Source organism: Primulina huaijiensis, chromosome 11 (genome assembly GCF_012295235.1).
Source record: "Primulina huaijiensis isolate GDHJ02 chromosome 11, ASM1229523v2, whole genome shotgun sequence".
Taxonomy (NCBI): domain Eukaryota; kingdom Viridiplantae; phylum Streptophyta; class Magnoliopsida; order Lamiales; family Gesneriaceae; genus Primulina; species Primulina huaijiensis.
In genome coordinates, this window is record NC_133316.1 from 14,468,828 (window position 1) to 14,476,584 (window position 7,757).

The window sequence follows — 7,757 nt, forward strand, 5'->3', positions numbered from 1 at the left end:
CCAACTCAAATCTTGATGTCGACATATTGAGATAGCCCCTGGCCAATGGACTTTCTTCAAAGAATCAATTCAAGATTTCACACGGGCAAAAAAGGGCAACTACCTCCAGAATAACTCGTTTAGACTTGTTGAATGATGAAGTAACTTAGCGCTCTGATGCCAGTTTGTTGAGATTACATGACCAGAAGAGTCCAAACAAGAAAGACACAAATAAAATTCAGAAGCAATAGAACACAACGACACGAATTTACTTGGTTCGGATTAAGATCAATCCTACATCCAAGGATCCGGAAACCTCCAATTGAATCCACTAATCAAATGAGTTATACAAAGATTACAATTCTCACAGAGCCTCACCACCGAGCTAACAATACAAATCTATATATTAAAACAAGTTTGTACAAATCACTCCTCTCTTGCTTTCCCAATTCCAGGATCAACTCTCTTGAAGAAAAAGAAAAATGAATGGCACTTTTGCTCTGTTTTAGTGAATACGATTGCGAAGAAGAAGATTGTGATTAACGATCTTCACCAACTCATGCCTTATTTAATCGAATTAGCTATCACAGACGTTGGGTCATCGATCAACTTATAGCCACATGCAATCTAAGCCCTCGGATGAACATAATGAGTCAAATTTAGTCTTCACGGTATACAATATTGAAATATGTCTCTGTCAGAAAATCGATATAATTTATTTGGGATGTTAAATTTTGGATTAATTTTCTCTTAGCATGATCACAAAATAATTATACGTCAAAAGTATTATAAAACAGTATATATTTTGAAAATGACAAAAAACGATCATATTTAAATAAGTATCCTCTCTTCCCGGTCCAGTTCCTCAATTTACGTTTGTATTAATTATTTCCTCAAATGTGTTCAATATTGATGGAGAGGTTAATGTGTGTTATGGATAACTTATAACATGATATAATAAATTAGCACGAGTAAATTAAGATATTGAATTGGGAAGATGTCTTAACTATGTAAAAGACGATTTTATATATTATTCCAAATTTAAAATCAATGCTAAAATATAAAATCCACCAAATTTTTTTCTTGAACTCAATAATTGATAATAGATACTCGATTTCATATATTTGAGCTTCTTTCCACTAATTCAATAAAATAAATAGTGTGAAAACCCATAAATTATGGGAAGTTGTGAAATTTTATTTACAGGCATGTATAGGATATTATTTTCGAAATTGTAAATAATAGAAATGTAATGTACTGTATTTTGAACTACTTGAACTTTGCGGAAAAATAAAATTTTCTTTAAAAAGGAAACAAACATTCAATTTGCGGAATCATTAAACTATTCATCCAAAATATTTGCAACATAAAGATCATAATCAAGGTTTTACTAAAGAAAAATATGTGCTTGAATATCGTAAACCAAACTTGAAATCAGAGTATTAAATTTTGTCATGCTTAAAATCTTAAAATAAAACGTGGGCGGTCCTCGGGTCTAGCCTCCTACTCAGTCCAAGTCTGCTCCTTGGTCCCCACCCCTCGTCTCCTCATGATCATCCTCACCTGAATCGATCAAGTCTAGTGAGTCTAAAGACTCAACACATATAAACTGGAAGTAACGAGTAATAAGTAATAAAACCACATGCAACTTTAAAATAGGACTTACATACTGAAACTGAACTTGCATATCAAAAGCTTGAACATACATACATACATAGACGTGCCATCAACGTAGAACCTTTCATAAACATGATTGCTTCGTACATACATGAGCATACATAACATAATTTTGCGTAGAGGCATGTTTCAAAGCAAGTGACCCATACATAAATCGCCTGATCAGACTAAACCACAGTACTGGGCTGACAGGGAGAATCCACTGCCACATACATGAGATCCCCGTTCATGCTTTAATGGGTGGATTGGTCCCCGTTCATGCTTTAACGCTTTTCAATCCTGATCTAAACCCGATCATGCTTTCACGGGGTGGATTGGTCCCTGGTCATGCTTTACCGCTTTCCAATCCTATACACAAATTTGGTCATAAGACATTTAGCATATCTCAAAAACTTAAAAATATTTTCTTTTGCACGTCGAACATACTTACTTGGCGTTGGGGGATTCGTTGGATCTCGCTTGGGGCCGCTGCTGCAACATACTAACATGAGTTTGAATACTTAACTTGCATAACTTAGACGTAGGTACTCGAGCTCACCACCAAAGTGATTAAATAACTTATGACATTCTAGTTCACTCTGGATTTGACCTCTTTTAACCATCATATTAACCATAATCTCGACCCCCGAATCAAAACATGAAGGGAGCCTAAAAGTTTCCAAAATAAGAAGTACACGGCCCCCGTGCTTGGGTCCGTGTCAAGGTCCGTGTACCTACTGTGAAATGTGTCGTGAGAAAAAGGAAGGGCACGGACCTCGTGCTTATGTCCGTGTAGGGGTCCGTGTAGACTCTGCAAATTGACACATCGAAGAAAACAAAGGCACGGACCCCGTGCCAGGGTCCGTGTCCGGGTCCGTGTACCTGCGTAAATTGTAAACCCACGAAAAATTCAATACATGTGATGCTTATCATTCTAGACTTGATTTACGGACCATGAACCGACACCCCGAGACCCATCCTAGCATACTCTAACATTGAACCAAACTCGTACAAACACCCCAAAGCAACGACGTCACCCTACGACACATACAATTCAAAAACACGACAATTGACACTAAAGCGTTTCCTATGACTTATCATGAATTCAAGTGCCTGTCGACACTAACCGACAATCCAAATACCAACCCAACATCATACTAAGCATACCTAGACGCAGAAACGATCACCCGTCGATCCCCAACGAAGCCTGCGACAATAAAACTTCAAGAACACATCAATACATCATTTTTCAGAAAACGCAGTTTGAGCAGTCTCACGAAAAATATCATATCTCACTCAATTTTCATCCAAAAATTTCGAATTTTATATCAAATAGAAGGTATCAAAAAGTTCTACGTTTCATATGTTTAAAATTTTCTCAAAATCATGCCCAATAAATCGCAGTTTTCAAAAGAATAGCAAAACACGAGATTTTCAGATCCACAAACGTTCAAAAATTCGCTCTAAACAATTTCTGCTCAAACTTTACACATCACACATGTATTTTTACGCATAATAAACAACACAACGCATAATATGACGAGATCGATGCATAAACAAAAGAATATACGTGCCTTTGATGTGAAAAACTCACGATACGTCGATACTGAAGCGGAGAAAGATGCGAGGCTGATCCGGGACGATCGTGGGGCGATTTTCTTGCAACAAAAATGAGAAAAATTCGCTGGAAATTACAGAGGGAAGGGGCGGCTGCTCTCTAGTCTAAGAACCCTAATATTTTCTTCACAAAAATCTGAAATAGGGTGCAAAGAGTTGTGTGTGTGTGTTTTACGTGTGGTGTGTGTGTGTAAAAGTTTGTGTGCGTGTGTTTAGTAAATTAGGGAGAGTAATAATTTACTTAATTATTAATTAGCAACTAATTTAAAATACCAACTCTCCCTTAACTATAACAAAAATCTCTAATTAGCAAAATAAAATACACAATGCTAACTTTAAAAGTTTTAAAATTCTAAAATCACTAAATAAATAAATTAGACTTTTAAAATTGCTAAAAACTTAATAACTCTTTTAAAATGCCCCATTCTCAATAAAAATAAAATACCACATTTAAAAATTACCGAAATCGTCACCGGTCTCTTTCCCTCGATCCTGCATCGAATAGTCACCTGAAACATGAAACTCGAAAAACATTTAACGTGCATCACATAAACATAATTAATTTAAAATAATGCAACTTTCACAAATTATGCATCACTAAACTCATTTTAAATTAAATAAATTAATTAACAATTAAATAAATGCATGGGTTTTACGTGTACTGAATTTTGGGCTCTACAGTTCCTCCCCCACTTATATAAATTTCGTCCTCGAAATTAAATCTTACTAGACAACTCCGGATAGCGACTCCTCATATCTGCTTCAGTCTACCAAGTGGCCTCTTCCACTGATTGGTTTAGCCACTGGACCTTGACTAGCTTCGTCACCTTGTTCCGAAGTCTACGCTCCTGTCTGTCTAGGATTTCGACAGGTCTTTCCTCATAAGACAGGTCTGGAGCAAGTTGCAAAGGTTCGTAGCTCAGGACATGCTAAGGATTAGCTAGGTACTTCCTTATCATTGAGACCTGGAACACATTGTGTACCCCGGCCAGGTTCGGCGGAAGGGCAACACGATAGGCTAGTGTCCCAACTCTGTCAAGAATCTCCAACGACCCAATAAACCTCGGACTCAGCTTGCCTCTTTTCCCAAATCGCATAACACCCTTCACGGGTACTATCTTCACGAAAACGTGATCACCTACGGCAAACTCTAGATCTCTCATCCTCTTATCAGCATAGCTCTTCTAACGGCTCTGGGCGGTCTTCATTCTGTCTCGTATTTTGACCACCACACCTGCAGTCTGCTGAACTATCTCTGGACCAAGTTTTGCTCTCTCTCCGACTCCATCCCAATGAATCGGTGATCTGCACTTCCGTCCATACAACGCCTCATAGGGAGCCATACCTATAAATGATTGGAAACTTTTGTTGTAGGCAAACTCCAGCAGAGGTAGCTTCGATTCCCAACTCTCCTGGAAATCGATCACACAAGCTCTTAGCAAATCCTATAAAATTTGAATCACATGCTCAGAATGGCCATCTGTATAAGGGTGAAAAGCTGTACTGAAATGCAACTTCATCCCCATGCCTGCATGTATGCTCTTCCAAAAGGATGACGTGAATCTCAGGTCCCTGTCGGACATAATAGAAACTGGGATCCCATGCAAACGCAATATCTCCTTGATATAAAGCTCCGCATACTACGTCATGGAGAAAGTCGTCTTCACTGGCAAGAATTCACTGACTTAGTGAGTCGATCCACTATGACCCAAATGGCATTAAAACCTCTGACTGACTTTGGCAAACCAATGACGAAGTCCATGGTAATATTCTCCCATTTCCACTCAGGGACAGGAAGTGGCTTAAGCATCCCTGCTGGCCTCTGATGCTCGGCTTTCACTTGCTGACAAGTAAGACATTCTGATACGCAACGACGGATGTCTCTCTTCATCCTTGACCACCAATACAAAATTTGCAGGTCTTTGTACATCTTGGTACCTCCTGGGTGGATTGAATACGGAGATGCATGTGCCTCTGATAAGATATCTTCTCTGATCGAATCAACGTTAGGCACCCACATTCTCCCTCTGAATCTCACAATCCCATCTAACACTGTGTAGAGCACACTGCCCTTGGCCTCATCCTTCAGCCTCCATTTCTGCAACTGCTCATATGAAGGTTGTCCCCTACGGATTCGGTCTAGCAAATCGGATTTGACTGTCAGATTAGATAGTCAGGGAGCTCTGGCCTTACGATAAATCTCTAGACCAAATTTCTGAATCTCAGCTTGAAGAGGTCTCTGTACTGACAACTGTGCTATGACTTCAACTTTTCGGCTCAAGGCATCTGCCACAACGTTAGCTTTCCCTGGATGGCAGCTAATTTCGCAATCATAGTCTTTTACCAGCTCTAACCATCGCCTTTGTCTCATATTCAGCTCTTTCTGCGTGAAGAAATATTTGAGACTCTTGTGATCTGTGAATATCTGGCATTTCTTGCCGTACAAGTAATGTCTCCAAATCTTCAACGCAAAGACTACTGCGGCTAACTCAAGATCATGAGTCGAGTAGTTCTTCTCATGCACCTTCAACTGCTTGGAAGCATAAGCTATAACCCGATCGTGCTGCATCAAAACTGCGCCTAATCCGAGGTTAGATGCATCGGTGTATAACACAAAATATCCTTGCCTGGATGGCATGGCTAACACTGGCGCTGAAATAAGAGCTTGCTTCAAAGTGTCAAAGCTCTTATGACATTCATCACTTCACACGAATTTAAGCATTCTTCTTAGTCAGTGAAGTGAGCGGCACTACTATCGACGAAAACCCCTGAATAAACTTACGGTAGTAACCGGCTGAACCCAGAAAGCTGCGGATCTCTGATGCATTCTTTGGCTCAACCCATTCCTTAACGGCTGCCACCTTTGCTGGATCTACCCCAATCTCACTGCTACACGCTATGTGACCCAAAAAGGCTACATTCTCCAACCAAAATTCACACTTACTGAAATTCGCAAATAACTTGCGACTCTGCAAGATCTGTAAAACCGTCCTCAAATGCTGGCTGTGCTCCTCATGGCTCTTTGAGTAAATAAGAATATCGTCAATGAACACTATGACGAATTGATCAAGATAGGGTTGGAATACTTGGTTCATGAGGTCCATGAATATTGCTGGAGCGTTCATCAGTCCAAACGGCATCACCAAGAACTCATAATGCCCATACCTGGTCCTGAAGGTCGTCTTATGCACATCTGCATCCTTTAATTTCAGCTGGTGATACTCCGATTGAAGATCTATTTTAGAGAACACTGTAGCTCCCTGCAACTGATCGAACAAGTCTTCGATTCTAGGAAGTGGATATTTATTCTTGATCGTTACCTTGTCCAAATCTCGGTAATCGATGCACAACCTCATACTCCCATCCTTCTTCTTCACAAAGAGCACTGGTGCGCCCCAGGGTGACCAACTAGGGCGGATGAATTCTTTGTCCAGAAGCTCTTGAATCAGCTGTTTGAGTTCTAGCATCTCAGCTGGAGCTAATCGGTACGGTGTCTTAGAGATTGGCACAGTGCCTGGCGTGAGATCGATAGCAAACTCCACCTCTATATCTGGTGGAAGACTTGTGACGTTGTCAGGAAAGACGTCTGGGAAGTCTCTGACTACTGGCACATCTGATATAGATGGAGTAGACACATCAGGTGTCGAAATGATACTGGCCAAGAAAGTCTGACATCCATTGGAAATCAGTCTCCGTGCCTGTATACAGGAGATCATGCGAGGGAAACCTCTCCATCTGTCTGGTTCAAAGAGAAACTGTTCCATGCCCAATGGCCTAAACAATACTGACTGTTTCTGAAAATCAATCAGGACTCGGTTCTTCGTCAGTCAGTCCATTCCCAAGATAATGTCGAATTCTGACATCGGCAATACTATCAGGTCGGCATACACTAGATGGCCCTGCAGTTCTAGATAAATATCCCTGACCACACTAGTAGATGATAGTTCTTCCCCTGATGGGACTTTCACTGAATAGTTCACGTCGAGGCCGATGGAATTGATGTCCAAATGATTAGCGAATGTCTCCGAGATAAAAGAGTGAGTGGCTCCCGAATCTATCAGGGCCTTCGTGGCTAATATCTTTATGAAAATATTTCCTGAGAGGCGTTAGCACGGCACAAAACTTATATCCCAAAAGTTCTAAAATTATCATTATGCAATGAAAGACACCAAAAATGCCAACTAACATCCTAATAGTCCCCAAAATAAAACAAGCATGCGAGGTAAAAATCTAATACTGCACTGAATTAAATAAATTACCAGTCAACAGTGTCGTGTCTGGGTTCGCCTCCTGAGTATGCATGGCGAACACCCTACCCTGAGTCGGCTGCCTCCACTGTGGGCAGTCCTTCAACATGTGGTCACTGGCTCCACATTTAAAGCATTTGCCTGATCCGTATAAACACTGTCTCGGATTCTGGCGGTTGCATTTCTGACACACTGGGAAATCACCAGGCCTCTGTGGAGCCTTCTGCTGTGGAACAGGACCGTTGCCTTTTGGCGGTC